The sequence below is a fragment of the Stegostoma tigrinum genome, chromosome 29 (assembly GCF_030684315.1).
Source record: "Stegostoma tigrinum isolate sSteTig4 chromosome 29, sSteTig4.hap1, whole genome shotgun sequence".
Classification (NCBI taxonomy): Eukaryota; Metazoa; Chordata; class Chondrichthyes; order Orectolobiformes; family Stegostomatidae; genus Stegostoma; species Stegostoma tigrinum.
The window spans coordinates 6,134,352-6,155,937 of record NC_081382.1 but is presented as its reverse complement, the minus strand read 5'-3'; the positions used below and the strand labels follow the sequence as shown (position 1 = coordinate 6,155,937).

General features: G+C 41.8%; 1 long non-coding RNA gene across 1 annotated transcript in view; it reads left to right on the top strand.

The window, feature by feature from the left end:
- The first annotated feature begins 408 nt into the window (after window positions 1-408).
- The window catches only part of LOC132206045 (uncharacterized), a 58,060-nt gene continuing 36,882 nt past the window's right edge, over window positions 409-21,586 (top strand). Inside the window, exon 1 of the long non-coding RNA XR_009442773.1 lies at window positions 409-489. This is a non-coding gene — a long non-coding RNA (uncharacterized LOC132206045). The remainder of the gene's footprint in view (window positions 490-21,586) is intronic.

Here is a 21,586-nt window from a genome sequence, read left to right as displayed (position 1 = left end):
GCTCAATCCTCTCCAAAGTGTTCCAAAGTGCAGCTGACACCATCTGAAAGGATACCTGACTATCATCTCCAAAGATATCTGATGCTCACAGCCCCAAAATTTCCCTGAACCTCATCCCCGTGGTGTCCTGGAGCCATTTCTGCAAGGATACTTCAGCTCTCCAAATGGTGCCTTGGCTATTCAAAAGACAAGCAATGAAAGCAGAATTACTATTTGAATAGCCTATCTCCACAATGAAGCATTTAACTGCACAGTTGTGAACCGTGTACTGGGTCCATTCCCGCTCCCGCTAAATGAGAAATGCCGGGTTCATGTGGTGCTTACGGTTTTTGAACTTCTGACATTTTTGCCACAAGAGGCACTCTCTATCACGGTGAGAATCAAGGTCTTAATTATCTAGCTACAGAACAGTTTTCTGAACCATGTGAATGGACAGCTAACGGTCAACCATGTTGCTGTAGGTTTGGAATTACATGTAAACAAGACCAGGTAGGATGGCAGATTTCATTCCCTGAAGGAGAACAGTGAACCTTATGGGGTTTTCAATTGCAGAATTATTAACGGAGTTTGCATTTAAACAGCTGCCACGATGGCTCCTGTTAACTGTTTGATATATGAATCAGCCTGTCATCATCACAGACTTATTGTGCAAATGGATAAGAATAGATGGACAGTTAAATATGTTCAAACTCGCTATGCATGTATATGAACACGGCTTATCTTTTATTTGTCAAAGATGTTATTAGCCATGGCTCAATGCATAGCCTTCTTATCCTTCAGTCTGCAAGTTGTGTGTTTAAGCCCCACTGTGGAGATTTGAGCCGAAAGCGGATCCTGATCCTTCCAGTTTAGCCCTGAGTGTCCAACACATTGCTGGGGTTGTTTTCGTTTGGATAAACAGTAAACATTGTATGTAAATCGTTTATGTGCATCTGAGAAGAGTAAATGGGTCTATGGCTGCTGTATTCTTCTACAAAACAATAGGAACTGCACCTCAAAAGTGCTTTAATTGTATATAAACTGTTTAGGAAATATTATAAAGTCATGAAAGACGCTGTGAAAATGTAATTTGGAATTGCACATTGTAACCACGCATCTATATATCCGTGTCCACATGAATATACGCGGTTATACACTTTAGATTCGATTCCCTACAGTGTGATGTAAATGTGCGTACACGTACGTTCGTACGCATGAACTTACAAGTCTGTATTGCTGAATTGACAACTATTTGGGTCTGTACTGAGAATGGATGAGGACAAGGGCTAGCACTCTGATTGATTTTGCATTTGTGGTCACTGTGGCTGTTTGAATCGGAGAAATGGAGACAGCAGACAAATGGGGTAGGCAGGGCTTGGGGCAGAATAATGAGTGAACAAAAAATTCCAGCCAAAAGAACTCTTGTCCAAAGCAAGCATTGAGGAATTGATATAATTGTGAAGGAGGTAAGTGGAGCTAGAGAGTGATGTCACGAGATGATGTCACCCTGGGAGGGCACCTCTCTGGAGGCGAGAGGGGCTGTCTCTGGTGCCAAATGCCATAAAGTACGTCTTTCGCCTCGTAAAGCTGCAGGAACTTAATGGTTTCTTGTTTTGGTAGAGGGTGTTTATTGAGATAGGGCAAGGAATAAAGTGTTACCCTTATTTAATGTTGCTGAAAATTAGGCTTCACTTTCAGGACAAATGAGACTGTTTCTTTGTTTCATTCCATTTTAAAAAATGGGTGTGAAGTATTACATCAGTTAATTGGCTTTCAGTAAGAAAAATCTGGAGCTAGTGTTAACTCATTGGTGCCCTGAGGCTGCTGTTCATTATAAACAATTAACTGCCAGAAATCTCACTTAATAATCAGTCACTTGAGAGAGTGATAATTAGAAACGAAAAATTCTGAAATTGTGACAAGCTTAATTAATAAAATTGGATAATTCAAAACAGCCTGATCAACATTGGAACAATTATGGCTGTCAGAACACTTTGGCATTCCCTTCTGAAATAGCCTATTGCTGCCATTGAGATGGCAAAGTCCAATATTATTGAGGGTGGAATAACCCAATTCCATTTGCTTCCCTCAAGATGAATTCTTTCAGTTCCCCCTTGTTAAAATGGAATACTCAGTCTACCCCCTCACAATGAATCATACCATTACCACTCTCATCAGTTCCCACCACCCCACCCCCTCCCCACAATCCCAACCTGTGATTACTGGAGTTTTGTGTTCCCAGTAATAGATCTGCACAAGTGTGTAAGGTTCCAATGGGTGAAGGGCATTAAGCCAAGACAGACCGCATGCTGCTCAGGTGAATGAATATATGTGTTGGCTCAGCACAACTAACAGCCTCGCAGTACACATATTGCATAGTGGGGGTATTACACTGTTCTTTTAACATTTTTACATCACTAATCTGAATTTTTTGGAAAGTACAATCTGCATCCTGCCAACTAAGTAATGTGATGCATGGGAGGCTGTCCCATTCTGTGACTAATAGCAGCTTAGCAGCCGCAAGTACAGTCATCAAAACTGCTCTTCTATGAAGAAAATTTGCTTGTGTTTTCTTTGAAGTATGCCAACATATTTTCTTCTTAAATGTTACAAATAGTTTTGAGAAATCATATACATCCAATACCTTAATTAGGTAGGGGCACAGTGGCCCTTTTCCACTGAATAATCTGTATCATCTTCATTGAAATGTAAAGCTAAGAGTTAGTCAGAAGAGATTTTGTTTCTCTGCAGAGTGGGTGTCATGATGGAATAAGGGTCCTTCCTTCTTATCGTTTTGATGTAGATACTTCCTGTCAGTTCGTTGAGAGTAGTATTGAAAGATAGCCTTGGGTGTTATCTTCCAATCTTGCTGTTGGAAATTCTCACAGTTTGAGGAAATCAAAAGACATGAAAAATATTCTAAGATGGATATCTGTATAGCAGCAATATGGAAAAAAGCTGGAGTTTGGGAGGGACAGAGATCTCAAGACCAGGCTACTTATGTTTCTGACGTTCTGTTGATCGCTAAGTCAGAAATGGGGCTGCTTGCTAACGCTTACAGTTGCACTCAATTTCCAAAAAACATGAAGCAGTTAATGCAATTTGCAACAAGACATGGGCAAATGACAGGTAACAAAGTGTAAGGCTGGATGAACACAGCAGGCCAAGCAGCATGTCAGGAGCACAAAAACTGATGTTTTGGGCCTAGACCCTCTGATGAAGGGTCTAGGCCCAAAACGTCAGCTTTTGTGCTCCTGAGATGCTGCTTGGCCTGCTGTGTTCATCCAGCTCCACACTTTGTTATCTTGGATTCTCCAGCATCTGCAGTTCCCATTATCTCATGGGCAAATGACAAGTAGTATTCACATCACCAAAGTGGCAGGGAATGCCTATTCCAAACAGGGGACAGTCCAACTATCTCCCTTTTGCACTTAGTGGCATGACAGCATTCACTGGCGTTTTTGGCTTTTTTCAACAGATTGGTCATCTTGCAGGTTAACACAGGCTCTGTGATGGGAGTGGGAGAAAGAAGCAAGGAGACCGTGAAAGCCGGCTGTATTAATCTGTCTCTACCCCTTCCCCGTAGAGTTGCTTTCTTTAATTTTCCGAAAAAAATTGCATTCAGAAATGCTGGATGAAATCCAAACGGGAGCAAAAAGTCCAATCAAACAACTAGTGGGCAAAAGACTGATTATCACCGTCAAAATAGCAATGAGGCATTGTAAAAGAAAGTTAAAGGATTATGGGATTAAGCCATTTAGGTTTGTGATTTTTAAACTATGTTGATCTGCCTGCTTCACTCCCTCCACTGGCATTTCCCTGCTTTCCTCTGCCTGCATGCAAATTGTTAAAGGGTTAAAGTTCAAGTTGAGTAAATTATAAATCTTATTACTGTTCTTGATTAAAATTTAAAGTATTACACAGGTAGAGTTTTTTTTTACTGAACTAACCTGCTGTGGATTGCTTTTCTCCTGGGTAGCTGTGAGTCAAAACCAAACTGGGATGTGTAGTAGTTTTCATTAAATCTTAACATCTGTTGCATTTTGGGAATAATGGGGTTTGATCCTGTACATGACCCTGGTGGATCATGCCAGGTTCGGGAACGCATGGCTGGAATATTTTGAGAACAAGGACAAAGCAAAATTGTGTGTAGAGTTAGTGTAAATAATAGAGGGTAAAATGACAAACACGGTATTTTGCGTTAAGAACAATAGAGTCCTAGTCCAGCTGGTTAACACCTCAACATGAAAGAATTTAGCCATATGTGCACTGCATGCACAAAGTCTTGCTGATTTTTAAATATATCTTCACATACCAAAACATTAAGAAATATGATGACACTAGAAGCTGCTGAAGTCTTTTTGCAGGTGAAGGACATATCCCTGATGAGTCTGAGGGATTGCAAAACCAGGTTAATTGAAACAGCAAACAAATTAGGGCTAAGAAGGCAGAGATAACTGAAGTACTAGCTCAGCACTTGGGCTTCGTAGAAACACAACTGAGACAAATATTCCAAGTAGAGAGAAGTCAGTCAATTAATATTGTGTTATAGTAAAAGCAACTTCAGCACAAGGAAAAATGAAAGCAGCTTGAAACAGAAAAAGGAACTAAGAGCAGGAGATGGAATTCCAAGGAGCATTAGAATTGAAAAGGCTGGAGATGAAAAGACTTGAGCTTGAACAGAGAGAAAGAATAAGCATGTCAGAAAACAGATAAGGAATACTAGTTCATAATAATGCAGTTGAAAAAGAGAGAGATGCAAGATGCTTATGCAGGCTTTGATGAGGAAAATTCTCTTCATTATTCAAAAAGTCCACTAAAGAAATGTTTAAGCTTGTATGGGGCCTTCTAAAGTTTCAGGAAAAGGACGTGGAGGCATTCTTTGTGTTATTTGTGAAATAGTGAGACAAGTGATTCCAATGATTGAGTGCCCTCCACTCCATCAATAGCCTGTGTCTCCATTAACTTTAATTGTACCAGCCACATAAACACAGTAGCTACTACTGCAGGTCAGAGATTGGGTATTTTATCACAGTGGCTTACCTCTTGTCTTTTGCAAAGCTTTCAAACAAAAGCAAAGCACAAGTCAGAAATGTGAAGAAATATTTTCACATTTTTTGACAAGTATTCTGTAACAACACTTAATAAAACTGAACAATATCCATGGAAAAAGCTGTCTGCCAGCTCTAAAATTTACTCTGTTCACCACCAGCCAAATGTGCCAATAGTGGATACAAGGGTGCTTCATTTTAAGTCCCCCCCTCTCCAAAATTTTTGTTTCCCCACTTAACAGTTGTTTCTTTTTAAAGTCGGCTCTCCTCATTTTAAGTGCCAGTCCCATACTTCATCACATTTTGCACGATTATGCACTCATATCATTGTGCTTTTCATGTTATTGATTTTTCATATTCATTTGTAGAATGTGGGCATCACTGGCTGGCCAGTATTTCTCGCCCGCCCCTAGATGCCCTTGAGAAGGTTGTGGCGAGCTGCTTTCTTGAACTACTGCAGTCCACCAGCTGTAGGTTGACCCACAATGCCATCAGGGAGGGTATTCCACCATTTTGACCTAGCAACAATGAAGGAACAGTGATATCTTTCCAAGTCAGGACGATGAATTTCTTGGAAGGGAACTTGGAGTTGTGGTGTTCTTATATGTTTGCTGCCCTTGTCTTTCTGGGTGGAAGTGGTCATGGGTTTGGATCGCTAGTGGACCAGTGGGTCATGGGATTGGAATGTGCTGTCTGAGGATCTTTAGTGAATTTCTGCAGTGTAGTTATTACAAACAGCTGCTACTGAGCATCGGTGGTGGAGGGAGTGGATGTAGTGCCAGTCAAGTGGGCTGCTTTGTCCTGGATGGAGTTAAGCTTCTGAGTGGTGTTGGCATCATCCAGGCAAGTGGGGACTATTCCATCACACTTCTGACCAGGAGCAGCACCAGGCATACCTGAAGATGAGGTATCAACCTGATGAAGCCACGAAACAGGACTACTTGCACGTTAAACAGCGAAATCGGCAAATAATAGACTGAACTAAATGATCCTACAACCAATGGACCAGATCTAAGCTCTGCAGTCCTGCCACATCCAGTCATGAATGGTGGTGAACAATTAAACAACTCACTGGAGGAGGAGTCTCCACAAATTACCCCATCCTCAATGATGAAAGAGCCCAGCACATCAGTACAAAAGACACGGCTGAAGCCTTTGCAGCAATCTTCAGTGAGAAGTGCTGGGTGGATGATCCACCTTGGCCCCCTCCGTGGTCCCCAGTATTACAGAGACTAGTCTTCAGCCAATATGATCACTCCACATGATATCAAGAAATGATTGGAGACACTGAATATTACCAAGGCTATGGGCCCTGACAACATTCCGGCAATTGTACTGAAGACTTGTGTTCCAGAACCAGCTGCTCCCCGAGCCAAGCAGCTCAGGTACAGTTACAACATTGGTATCTACCTGACATTATGGAAATTTACCCAAGTATGTCCTTTACAAAAAAAGCAGGACAAATCCAATCCGGCCAATTACCACCCCATCAACCTACTCTCTGTCATTGGTAAAGTGATGGAAGTCATCATCAACAGTGCTACCAAGCAGCACCTGCTCAGTGATGCCAAGTTTGGGTTCCGCCAGGGCCACTCAGCTCCTGACCTCATTACAGCCTTGGTTCAGACATGGACAAAAGAGCTGAATTCCAGAGGTGAGGTGAGAGTGACAGCCCTTGATAGCAAGGATGGAAGAGCCCAGCACATCAGTACAAAAGATATGGTGAAGCATTTGCAGCAATTTTGATTCGACTTACTGTGGCATAAAGGAGCCCTGGCAAACCTGGAATCAATGGGTATCGGGGACAAACTCTGCATTGGCTGGAGTCATATCCGACACATAGGAAGATGGTCATGGTTGTTGGAGGTCAATTATCTCAGATCCAAGAAAATTCTACAGGAGTTCCTCAGGCCTCTGCCCACCCATCTTCAGCTACTTCATCATTGACCTTCCCTCCATCATAAGGTCAGAAGTCGGGATGCTCGCCGATCCTTGTACAATGTTCAGCACCATTGGTGACTCCTCAGATACCGGTTCAAATGCAACAAGATCTGGACAATATTCAGGTTTGGACTGACAAATGGCAAGTGACATTTGCATCGCACACATGCCAGGCTATGACCACTACCAATAAGAGACAATCTAACCACCGCCCCTTGACATTCAATAGTGTTACCATCACTGAATTCCCCCACTAACAACATCCTGGGGGTTACCATTGACCAGAAACTCAACAGAACTCATCACATTAACAGAGTGGCTACAAGAGCAGGTCAGGAGCTGGGAGTACTGCGGCGAGTAACTCACCTCCTGACTCCTCAAAGCCTGTCCACCATCTACACGGGACAAGTCAGGCACAAAGATCACAAGTGAGGTCCGCTGTTTATACTGACAGAATTGGTACAGCTGTTCTGATTTTAAATAGCTTTCTGCTCAGGTTCTGAAGTAAAATTTTCTTTCTAGTCTTCATCTTTTGCATTCTTTTGCTGTTCATAATTCTGCTAGCTAGTCGGGGAACTGCTGCGGCCTTAGTATTTTTTAAATAATTCACAGGTCTACAGGTACAGTTAGTTCTCCTATAACAAGATAATTGTGTTTTTCTATGACCTTGCACTATAGAAAATCACGTTATAGAGAAATCGCTCTAGAAAAATCACTATACTGTACAGCAGAAAGGTCACGTTATCCAAACAGCCTCCACTATTCATCAATCGCATCACAGCCAATCCGCATTAACTTGTACTGTACCTGTACTGTACTTTAAATATCATTAAAAGTTTCCCTGTAAGAAAGAAGGCTATTTTCTTCATTGAAGCACACCTTTTGTTTTGTAAGTTATTTCAAATAGTATGCATATCTATAGCATGGTATTTCAGCCTATACATTAGTTTTTATGGGCAAAAAGCTGTCCTCGGGAGCCCTACTCTTGATTGATTCCTGTAGAAAACCATACTTCCTCCAGAGCTTTCTCACTTCGAGTCATGATTTTCAGGAATGCAACCAAGATACCCTGTACTGTTGACAAAATTTACTGCACCAACTTATCAAGGACCTCTATCATGGAAGGGCAAAGCAACATGTGCGCTATGATACGCTATCACTCTAGAATTGCCTCCAAGGCATATACTTTCCTGCTTTGGATATACACTGCCAATCACTGTCACAGAATCAAAATCCTGAAAAAGGTGGACTTCCACTATACAGATTGTTTTAAAAGCCATCTTAGCACCTTTGTTCAAATCTTCAAAAATTCTTTTACATCTCCCTCATGCATTTTTTTCTAATTTCTCAAGTATCAGTTCCATAATGCATCTTTATGCATAATAGCTCCTCCCCTCCATTGGAAAGTCCATCATTCATGACCCATGTAACTGCATTATTTTCCCTGATCAACACTGGTTCTTTGTTTTGGCAAAGCATCAAATTTGAAAGTTGTATCCTGTATTCAAATCTCTCCAGAGCCTTATCTCCCTCTGTACCCTGCCTCTTTAACCCCCCCCATTGCTACAATCTTCAGCGAACTGCGGGTTCCTCTCAGCTTGAATTTGTGCACACCCTGATTCCCAACCAACAGAGCTGGGGAGCAAGAGCTGGCATATTGGATCAAATTGTACTTTTTTTTAATAGCTTGAAAGAAGATAGGACTTGTACAGTAAATGGTAAGGTCCTGAGGAATGCTGCGGAACAGAGGGATCTAGGAGCACAAGTACATAGTTCGTTGAAAGCAGCGTCACAGGTACACAGAGTGATGAAGAAGGCATTTAGCATATTGGCTTTCATCGATCGAGGCACTGAGTACAGGAGTTAGGGCATTATGTTACAGTTGTGTAAGTCTTAGGTGAGGCTGTACTTGGAGTATTGTGTAGCTTTGGTCACCCTGTTATAGGAAAGACATAATTAAACTGAAATGTGTGCAAAGAAGATTTACGAGGATATTGCCAGGACTAGTAGGGCTGAGTAGTTGGGAGAGGTTGGCCAGGATAGGACTTTATTGCATGAAACGTAGGAGATTGAGGGGTGACCTTATTGAGGTGCATAAAATCATGAAGGGCATAGGTAGGCTGAATACACATAGTCTTTTTCCCAGAGATAGGGAATTGAAAACTAGAAGGAGTAGGTTTAAGGTGAGAGGTGGAAAATTTAAGAAGTACCTGAGGAGCAATTCCTTCACGCACAGAGTGGTGCATATATGGAATGGGCTGCCAGAGAAAGTGGCTGAGCCAGATACAACAGCAACATTTTTAAAAAAAACCATTTGATTAGGTACTTGGACGAGAAGGGTTTAGAGGAATATGGACCAAATGCAGGCAATTGGAACTAGCTAAGTGGGCACCATGCTCAGCATGGACCAGTTTGGATCAAAGGGCCTGTTTCCACGCTGTGTTACTCCATGACTCTATGACAATGGGCCAGTGATCTTTCTGTGCTTGTCAGATCTGACACCTTCTCAGGTACATGTTGACACAGCCAGGATGACAAGTGGGAATCATAGCATTGAAGACACTATGAATTGAAGGGTAACAATAGCAGGATAAGATTAGGGAAGAAAGGATGCATCCAAGTTTTGAGCTTGCCTTGGCATTCATTTATTCTGCATTCACCATTGCCATGACCCATTCAGACATGTGTTAAAGACTGCAGTTTTGGAAATGACAAACATTTGAAAGAAAGGACCCCTTTTTGCTTTGATCCTCAAAAGTTGCACCCTAACCTCTACCCACCTAAGTTTTTCCCTATTATGAAATTATCCCACAAACAACTTCCTGACGGAGGTACATTAGAGCAGCCCAGCAGTGCAATATAGTACTACAATGTTCCAAATGTGAAGGCCAATTTAATCTTTCCAAAGAAAGCTCAAGTGATCATAATTATTTTTAATGTGCATACGTTTGAGATTGGATGCAGGCATCACTACTCAGTAAAGTGCATGGCTTAAATTGCACAGACATTGAAACAAAAAAATCCAATTAGCCAGGTAAGCAACTCTGAAGGTTATCTATGAGATAAAAGAGAACTGTTTAGACTGTGTCTTCAGTTTTCATGAAAAGGCCTTGCATTTTTGAACTTGTGGTTTCTGTTCCATATTAACACGAGCTGGGAAACAGAAGGATGAAGGAGGTCTTTAATATTTTGAGAAACAATGATTATATTAATGGATGATGAATGGAGGTTATTTAACATAGAAAGCTATCTTATATGCACAAATCTTCCTTTAAACAACCATCCTGAAAGAATTGTAATGACTACGTTATTTTTCTTTCACAGAGAATGGGTTTAAGGACATCCAAATGAGGTCTGCAGCCATGACAGAATAAATGAGAAAGGCATGAGTTTGAGCAAGAGAGGGTGATTATAAACATGTCGAAAGTTTCAAAGGAAAGAACTGGGTATTTATTCACTGAACTACTGGAGTCAAGGTTAAGCGCAACGCTTGACTGCGCTGTGGAATGCAAACATTAATGTGCCATTTGGATGATGCGCAAAACTTCTGTCCTTTGTAACTAGTTGGGGTGCTCACACATGGTGTTACTATCTGTCAGGAGTACCTTTGTCAGGAAGTTATTTGTGGAATAGTTTCACAATAGGGAAAGATCTGGTTGGGTAGAGGATAGGGTGCAACTGTAGAGGGTCAAAGTTAACAGGGGTCCTTTTCTTCAAATGTTTGTCATTTCCAAAACTGCAGTCTTTACCACGTGCCTGCATGGATCACGGTAGCGGTGAATGCAGAATAAATGAATGCCAAGGCAAACTCAAAACTTGGATGCATCCTTTCTTTCCTAACCTTATCCTGCTCCCGTTACCCCTCAGCTCGTTTCATCACTACCGCTGTCAAAATTATTGGTTTTTTAAAAATTAATTAATGGTTTGTGGTTGTCCCTGGCTCAAACAATACTTATTGCTCATTTCTAATTGCCTGGAAGGGAGTTAAGAGTCAACCGCATTGCAGTGGATCTGGACTCACGAACAGATGAGACCAGGAAGGGCTGGCAACAGTGGTTACTGGTTGTCATTATATAATGGCATTATTATAGAAGCCCAAAGTTTTAGTTAATTCAGATTTCACAATCTGCCATGTTGTGGTCCAAGCCCATGTTCCCCAGAACATAAGTATGGGGTTCTGGATTGCTTATCCAGTGAAATAACAACAATGCCACTGCTTCCCCAGCAAAGTTATTAATTTCATCAGCCCCATTCATTATTTACCGAACATTCACATTCCCACCAAAACCCACATCCAAAACAGGAATTAGACATTTCTAATAGTCATCCGACTCAAATATAGTCTTTAGATGTTCCCTTTGTTTCACAGGAAGTTGCTCTCTGCAAGAGCTAACAGCTGTGATGCAACAATACAGACCCTGCTCTGAAGTGATGTCTTAGGAATGATTGATTGTTAGTAACAAGAGGAACAAACAGGTGAGTGCCTCACACGCCAGAAATATGTCCTAATATTTTCCATTCACCGAAATTAATGAATGGGAAACTGTGACAATATATGCTCAAATTTCCAACATGCATTCCAATGAATACAGTTTTGTAAAATTATCTCAATTACAAGCTAGTATTATGAGTGGTCATAACTTAGTCACCTTTATTTAAAAAGATTGTGGCTTCTAGTCCTAATACATAGACTTGAGTATAGAACCTAGGCTGGCACTGCATGCAGCACTGAGAAAGCACTGTACTATCAGTGGTAATAAAATGTGAGGCTGGACGAACACAGCAGGCCAAGCAGCATCTCAGGAGCACAAAAGCTGACGTTTCGGGCCTAGACCCTTCATCAGAGAGGGGGATGGGGGGAGGGAACTGGAATAAATAGGGAGAGAGGGGGAGGCGGACCAAAGATGGAGAGTAAAGAAGATAGGTGGAGAGAGTGTAGGTGGGGAGGTAGGGAGGGGATAGGTCAGTCCAGGGAAGACGGACAGGTCAAAGAGGTGGGATGAGGTTAGTAGGTAGCGGGGGGTGCGGCTTGGGGTGGGAGGAAGGGATGGGTGAGAGGAAGAACCGGTTAGGGAGGCAGAGACAGGTTGGACTGGTTTTGGGATGCAATGGGTGGGGGGGAAGAGCTGGGCTGGTTGTGTGGTGCAGTGGGGGGACGGGACGAACTGGGCTGGTTGAGGGATGCAGTCGGGGAAGGGGAGATTTTGAAGCTGGTGAAGTCCACATTGATACCATTGGGCTGCAGGGTTCCCAGGCGGAATATGAGTTGCTGTTCCTGCAACCTTCGGGTGGCATCATTGTGGCAGTGCAGGAGGCCCATGATGGACATGTCATCAAGAGAATGGGAGGGGGAGTGGAAATGGTTTGCGACTGGGAGGTGCAGTTGTTTTTTGCGAACTGAGCGGAGGTACTATCAGTGGTGTTGGCTTTCGGATAATATTTTAACAGAATACTTTTCCAAGATATTAGACACTATTCAAAGCAAAGTGTTGGGGTTCTGTTACTGTTCCAGCCAATAATTATCCCTCAGCCAACAGCTGCAGCAGACAATTTGCTCAATACCTCATTAATGTTTGTGCAGCCTTGTTGAGCACAAAGTGGATGCAGCAGAGTATTTTAATGACTGCAAAACACTCTATAATATTGTGAAGAAACAGTTGCAATAAAAGACAGTAAATTATTTAGAAAAGGAAGGACACACTTATCCTCTTGCCTAACAAAAATGACTCTCCTCTCAAATAATTCGCTAAATACAAATGACTTTGTCATGTTTCTGATATTATAAGGAGTTGTATTCATGTAAATACTTTCTTCTTTATTACTTAGAATTCCAATGAATTGAATACTTTTCCACTAAGTTCTATAATGTAAACTTTGAATCGGGAAAACAGACTTGCCGTTCATTCTGTTAGGTAGATTCCAGATGGTCTGTATCCCTGGGAATCATGAGCACACCAATATGAAATTCTTTCTGGGGCTCATATCAGCTGCATATTGAAGATTTACAGGTGACAAATACTGCTGGGTTATCAATCTATGCCTTAATTACAATGTGCATGTCAATGATCACTATCTGTGGGAAGGCGCCAGAGCTGAAAATCATAAGCCACTTACCTTCCCACCATTTATTCTGACTAGCATCATGCCACCCTAAGCTAGAGATATGCCTCTCTGTTGATTTCCCTCCACTGCGGAGCTACAGGCCTGCGACCAGATTCTGTGACTAGGTCTCATTTCTCCTTTGGTGGTCTTGCTCCTTTTCTGAGATCCAAGGTAACAAAAAAAACCCATCATCTAAAATACTTGACAAGATCCGGGACTTCTGTAATATCTAAAATACTGGACAAAATCCTGAGCTGAGACTGCAACAAATACACGTGAACCCAGAATGATTTCTGTCTGAGGCAACTGTTCAACCTGAAATTCCAATTTATACCTCCACTAATTTTTACAGCTCAGGCTACAATGCAGACAGTATGGAGCCCCAGAGATACTGGACATTCAACTTCAACCAAGATACATTCACATGCACTCTTAACTATCTGGAAGCCAAAAAGAACACCAGAAACACAGTGGCGACACAGGTTTGAGGGGAGAGAATGGGGTACACAGTCAGTATAACTGCTCGTCCTGATCAGACCTGAGGGGAGACAGCCTTTTTCAACAACAAGCTTCTGCTGAAAGAGCGTCCCACAGGCTTCCAGCCCCAACAAGCAGCTTGGAACCAAGAACCACAGAGGCCAAACAGAGAAGGTAAATCAAGAAGTCATACCAAGGGCATTATTACAACAAAGTACATTGGAGAGGAGGGAAGCCAACCCAAGTGCTATCCAAACAAGAGCTTCCAGACACTGGCCTGTTCTGAACCAAGAGAACTGATAGCAAGAACTTCAGTAACCAGACACCCTTTAAAACTGTGATTTCCTTAGTGGTGAGCTGAAACTCCGAAGACCCCAAAATTTCCGACGTAGCTAGTAGGGAGGGGAACATGGGTGGTGACGGTGCGCGGACCCCAAGGATAGGAGGCCTGATTAAAGTTGCTATGATTAAAACTGTTGTTTAGCTTCTAGTTGTGTTTCACCTGCATTTAATTTAATAGTGTATTCAATTACTGTTTGCGATATAGGTGATTGTGTCGATTCCACTGTTTATCACATTTGGCTTTTTTTTTGTATTATACTCACCTCTTGTATTTAATAAATGCAGAGATTCTTTGGCCCTGAAGTACCTGTCTACTGCTTTCTTCATTTCACATTCTCTAAAATAAGTTGTGTCAGAAGCAGGAATCTGGGCGTGCTTCAAACCACCCAAAAATCAGCAAATTACTGATTGCAAACCAGAACCCAACATTCCATGACCCAATTCCGTGACTAGGTCCAATTGCTCATGTGCTATTGGGGATCTTGCTCCTTTTCTGAGATTCAAGGTAACACAGTGTAAACGGCACCTGTGTCGATTTGATCGATCCAGAAGTTCCAAAATGTAGATGAGTTTTCCGATCCTCCAAATATTCATGATCTCTTGCCAAAACCCTCTGAAGTATGTATAGTGCCCACAAAAGCAATCTCTCAGCACAAGTATAGATATCAAGCCTGTCTACATAAGCAAGTAAGCAGCAGCTGTGAGTATTTATTGGCACTCAACGATCACTGGCTTCGGAGAACCCAGGAAAGCATTGCAAAACCAATCTCAATGTCACCTTCATTGAGTGACTAAGAAATTGAAATTGACAACCAACCCGTCCCCAGTTCATCGTGCACACACAACCTAAGCAGATGGAGTGGTGGCCTATCCCAAACTACTTTAATTTGGAAATCTCTTTACTTTATAACATTTCCTTTATGCACACCGAGCCAATGATGATCAGCAACACTTTTTGTTGCAGGTACATTACCCCAATGAAAAGAGGTAACTGGCTAAGGACAAACTTTTCTCAGGTTGCCCTTCTACAAGATTTGCTTTAGGATATTAGTCACATACACTCGTGTCTATAGTTTTGACTGATGCTAATGCTTCAGCAGCTAACACACGTTTTAACTACCCTTTTTATTTTCTTGGTTTCTCAGCCCAGCAGAAAACTTTTTTTTCATTCTTTCCCACCAAAATTATGATAAACTGTGCCTACTGTGATAGCCATTCATAAGAAGGGACACTAAAAAGGGTGAGCTTCACCTCGTGATCACTCAAGGGCAACAGGTGTGCACTTTCATGAATTTAATTTTTTTTGATATTTTGTTTGCTCTCAAAACCGCACGTGTTTCACCGCAGCACTCAGTTCCAATATATCATAACTGGTATTGGGGTCTAGTTCAAGTGCACCATCTGCTTAATTAACCTATCAGAATTCTCAACAGGTCTGTTTCTGCCTTGAAGCAAAATTTACCATGAACTACAATGTGCCCGATTTGCCTTATGTAATTAACACTTTATAAGCAAGTAGACTGACTCAAAGTCACTCCTGACTTCTGCTTTGTCTCTACCTCTGCATTTTGGCATGCCCCTGAATTCTGACTTTCAATCTTAAATTCACTTTCCATGTTATTATCATAGAGTCCCTACAGTGTGGGAACAGGCCATTTGGCCCAACAAGTCCACACCAAACCTCAGAGCATCCCACCCAGACCCATCCCCCTAATCTACACCTCCCTGAACACTACGGGCAATTTAGCATGGCTGATCCACCTAGCCTGCACATCTTTAAGCTGTGGGAGGAAACCACAGCACCCGGAGGAAACCCGCACAGACGCGGGGAGAATGTGCAAACTCCGCACAGACAGTTACCCGAGGCTGGAATCGAACCCAGGTCCCTGGCACTGTGAAGCAGTTGTGCTAGCCACTGTGCCACCATGCCACCGTGCCACCCTTCTTCACAAATCATTCAAATTCCCTAGAACCTCCTCACAGAAAATCAAAGTGTATCACAAGGATGTGCTAATTTCTCCTTGTGATGCCAGTAGAATATTGTTGGATCTGCTTTAAACTTACTTCCTGTAAGATGAACTCAACTTAAAAATACTACACCCTCACTGCATCGTTTAACCCACAACTTATTTAATATAGCTTTCCTTCAGCATCAACTCCTTCTTTAGATGGTTTCAAAAATATTTCTTTTTGAAATTTTGGACTCTGCAAAAATGCAGGTTTTATGTTGATTGACCTACTATCCCCTGGAGTAGATTGCTAAAACAGCTGAGAACATATTCTGGGTAATTTATTCTGTGGTACACGAATCTACTCTAACATTGTTATCACCTGGTTTCTCTCCCAAGCTGCCTGAGCCACTTGTCCAGCTTTACATTAGGGAGCTCTTTTTATGAGCATATCCATTTGTTTGAAAAGGATAGCTATTCCCTCTTTGATACCTTTGTGTATGCATTGACTTTTTTTCCATATCTCAAACACTGTTTTTTGGCATCCTTTATCAATTCATTCTAATTTCTAATTTCTTCTAATTTCTTTTGTGGCCACTAAAACTTCTCAGTCATAAGGCCTGCTCATTTTTATTGTATTCCCAGTCATTTCTATCAACCTTGTTCTTGTCAAATGATGACCTTTCTGTCTTGGTTTGACTTGTACTACAAGATTTCCACTTCCCGTGATTAGAATTCCTTCTGGAAGTTTGCAATAGTTTCCTAAGGCCATGTCACCTCCAGGTCTGCCTTCAGAGTCTGCACTGCAATTTCTAGTCTTCCGGATCTTTACATCATTTTGTACGTCCATGGATCCCTCATAATGCACACTTCATCAATTTTTGTATTTGCTGGTGGCTTTCCCTGCTTTCCATATAATGATGGCATTCCTCCATTTGCTGGTGCCTTCTGGCATATATGTTACTTTGCTGCCAATTTTGATTGTTATCCCCTAGAACAAGTAGCCTGATCCCTAACCTCTGTGTCGCTTGGTCTACAGTCAATCAGACCTTTATCTTCCATAATCTGGTTCAGCGTATGTTTACGCAAGATGTATGCTGCCTTATCATTTTGTATGATGTGTTCAGATGTTGTAAGTGAACAATCAGTTACAAGCTCAATTAAGCACCAAGAATGCATTTTTGCAGATTAATTGCTACGTTGCAAAATTATCCATCACTATCCACAATTTTGTCTGGACTTTCCTACTTTATCTACCTTTACTTCTGTAATATACCATGTGCTCAGATTTAGATTTATTTATATTGCTGCAAGAAGCCACATTTGGCTAAATTTTTTCATCTTATGCTCATCTTACAAAAATATCAATTCAAGAGAAAAGCCAATTGCATGGGTGCTCATTAGTTGGCAAGTATAGTCTGATTGGTATATTTGTTGTCACACAGAATGCACTAATTAATGATACTTTAAGTTTTTAACTGGGCAATGTGACTCTGACTGATCAGGACTTTACCGTGAGAAACCAGTAAATAGTTATCTCCTATTACCCTGCTGAAACAAGTGCAGCATATGTACATGTTCCTTGTGTCTACAAAGAACAGGCCCCGCTATATTAATGCGTAGCTTCCAGTACATGTGAGTGGGCTACACGAAAATCCAACTAACAATCCTGAACTGTCTCTAATTCTTTCCATACTCAGGATTATCCAACAAATGTTGTCCAACTGAAGAACTATATGTAATGTTGGATATAGTGCTGTGAGCTTTGCACGTCTGCGCAGCTTGGAGATGATCAGTATCTTGTTTGCCGTTAACCATTAGAAAGCTGTTTGATACAATCTGCCAGCTTTAGCACATGTAGCCTATTCACCTGACCCCTAACTACAATTCCTTAAGCAACCCTTCTCTTGTCACGTGGTTTAGACAGAAGTTGGAAATATTTCTTCACGATAAGCATGGCATCAACGCAGAAATTTTTACTACACCACGAGCCAATGCTAGTTCAATTAAAAATTTTAAATCTGAGATTGATAGATATTTTTGAACAAAGAGTGTTAAACAAGACAAGGTTAAATTAGATGAAATTATGATATATTCAGCCATAAACTCATTCATGACAGGCTTAAGGTGCTGAATGGTTGACCCCTATAACCATGTTTTACTTTATCCAGCCCATATTATACTTGGCCTAGGAGTGTTTGATGGAATGGTGTTGCTGGAACTTGCTGCCTATGGCCTGGTAATGCTGGGTGACATAATGAAGAGAAAGCTTTGAACCGATGAGAAGAGGTGGAGCTTTATTGATAATATAATCAGTGCTGCACCTGACCTGGTAGTGTTGATAGGTTAGAATGGAGAAAGCTTTACCCTTTATATTCGGTGCTGTACCCACCTTAAGCTTTTGGTGGGACATTGTAGAAGGAATTTTCATTGATATCTAACCTGAGCTACATCTGAATTTTGATTGTTCATGCCGGTAAATCCCAGTGAAGTAGCACGTTGAAAAATACTGCAGTTATACTGGAATCAGTGTTGAGCTACAGTTTTGTTTGCTTGATATTAAACATCCCTAAACAGGATCTGCCTACAGGAATGTGTTTACTAAGTTAGCAAGATGTGAAACACGCCAAAGATCATAACAAAGCCGCATTCCATGGAGCACAAGTACATTCTGTTTGTTCTGCAGATAACAGAGAATGCATTTCTTGTTCAAACTGACGAAGGGCTGTTATGCTTTTACTTTTTATCTGGTGGACGCCACGTTTTCTTAGGGAAACTACTGTATTGAACTTTAATCTGCTGTGCAGCCAAACAAGGACTCACACCCCAAATTTTGTATTGAGTCCCTGATCTAAATAATTTCCTGAGGTAGAAGGGCAAAGGTTCAAGACCTGCTCTAGACAAGTGAGCACTTAGCTTGCCACAATACCCTTTTGCCTTGGTGTCAGAAGTTTCAGTTATGATGTTGTGGTGCTCCTGTCTGAGTTAGAAATTATGGCTCATAACACTTTGGAAACTTCAGCACAACATCTAACTTGATACTGCAATGCAGCCATGCTGAGCTGAGGTGTATTCCAGGAGACAGTGATGATCTGAATTTTTGACAACCTACGATCCACCCATATTACTGTGAGAAAGACCATGATTCGCACTTGACTCAGCTATAGTGATGGCACTGTGACTCCTCCACAGGTCAGAATGATATGTGCCTGGCTAAAACTAGCATGTGCAGGAACTTCAACATGATTGATGCTCTTGTCCTTCTAGGTGATGGTCAGCTGACAGATTCAAGGACCTCAGGGAGCTGCTGCACTACATCCTGTAGATGTTACACCCTCCTGTCACTGTGCACCAGTGGTGGGTGGTAAATGATGAAGGATGTGGATGGTGTGGCAATTGCACATGTGATTTTGTCCTGCACTGTCAAGCTGCTGAGCTCCTGATTGCCATGTAACCTGGTGTCACGTGATTTTGACCTTATCCAGCCCAGTCCAACGCTGGCGCTGTGCTCCTAGTCCTCTGCACATATGTCCTCTGGGCACAATGTGCAGGCTTTGGCTAAATGTGAGGAGACATTGTCTCTGGCTGGTTGCCAATCACTTATGCACAAAATGGGCCCAGCTTCTAACAGGCATCTCAACATCCAAGAGTGGAGAATGCTATACCTAAGAGTAGTGACGGTGCAAGATGCCACCATTCGGGACACTGCATGTCAAGGGATGGTGCTGGCATTCTCTGTTGATGGTGGGCATCTCCCAGATGATACGCAGCAGCAATGTTAATGGTCATACGTGTGGCAGTTGTTCACCAGGAACTTGCTTGTGTCTATGCAATTAGATCCTCAGAGCTGCTTCAGGCAACCACTTCTGTATAAGGAGATCTCCAATGATGGATACCCAAAAGTGCCCCTTAGGTTTTCTTTCATATCACTCTCCTCCTCAAGGGCATCTCTGTCCTCCAAACAGCCCGAATTAAGAACTCTGCCTGATCAGGGGTTTGTCACCATCGTGCGCAGGAATCAGAGCAGTGGGCAGGAATATTTAGAATCCAGTTGAACACCGTGAGTGGTGTAGCAAATGAATGCTGTACCATCAGAAATCCAGGCTTTGGATTTAGGAGCAGCACAGGAAGGGCACTGTGCCAGGCATCAGGAGGCCATGGGTTAGGCTTAAAGAACATAAAGGAGCAGGAGAAGGATGCACTATTCTGAGCTCAAGATCTACAGGAGGAGGCAAAGCTGCCTGGACCTGATTGAAAACCAGTGCTGAAGGAGATTACCACTCTCTAGCCAGAGGCTCAGAGACATCTGTACTCTCATCAGTACAGATCTCTGTGGCATCTCATAGGCAGCAAAACACCAGTACTTCACCCACGTCACCAATGCCCTCGTTACCAATGCTGGACAACACAATTCACAATTCATGGGGCATTTGAGACTCAGAAGGCACTGGATCATAAGCCTGAACTCATCACATGGAGTGCAGCAGTGGCCTTCTGTGAAGGCCTTACTCATTGTGGTTATAATATTCTTATTCTGATGCCAAGAAAATTTAAAAGCCTGCATAGCTAAGGAAAACATTGACTTTATAACTGGCTGCAAAGATAGTGCAGGCATCAGTCAAAATATTTGAAAACTCACTGGTTTCCAGGAGTGTCCCAGTGGGATTTGAAAACTGTGATTGAATAAGGGGGTCACAAAGAGGGAAGCAGACAGAAAGCAGGAAACTACAGACCAGTTAGTCAAACATCTGCCATTGAGAGAATGCTGCATCCCAGTATTAAGGAATAAATTACAGGTCATTTAGAAAAGCTGAATGCAATGTAAGACTCAGCATGGTTTTCTGAAAGGGAAATTTGGTTTGACAAGCTCGCTTGAGTTGAGGTCATAACAAGCAGATTTGATAAAGGGAAACCCAGTAGGTGTAAAGTATGGAGTTTCAGAAAACATTTGTTAAGATACCCCAGAAAAGGCTTCTGCACAAGACAGGAGCTCACAATATTGGGGTAATGTGTTAGCATGGATTGAGAATTGTTTAACACAGAAGTTAGAAAGTCAGGATGAATTTGTCTTTTTCAGGTTAGAAAGAATAACTAGTGGAGTGCCACAAGGATCAGTCCGAGGACCTCAATTGTTTACGACCTACATTAATGACTTGGAGGAGGGCGCAGAATGTCATGTATCCAAATTTGCTGACAATGCGAAAATAGGTGGGAGGACATGGTATGATGAGGACATGAAGAATCTGCACGGGGATATAGATAAGTAGATTGAACGTGTAAAAACTTGGCAGATGGCATTTAATGAAGAAAAGTGTGTGGTCACATACCTTACTTGGAAGTATGAAAAGGCAGCCTATTAATTAAATGGAGACAGATTTGAAAGAAAAAAGTGCAGCACAGAGAGAGCTGGGTGTTCTACTGCATTAAACACAAAAAGTAACACTCAGGTGCAGCAAATGATTAAAAAGGCAAATAGAATTTTGGCCTATAGTACTAGGAAGTTGGAGTTTAAAAATAGGGAAGTCTCGTTACAATGGTATATGGTGTTCATGAGGCCACATCCAGAATAATTTGTAGTTTTGATCCCCAAATGCACTGGCTGTTCAATATAGACTTACTAGGCAGGATTCTGGATGAAAGTATTGGCTTATCAAGAATATCTAAACAGTTTAGGACTTTATGTGTTTATGTTTAGAAGAATGTAAAAGTAAATAAGTTAAAGCCACTATCATACTGTGCTCTAAT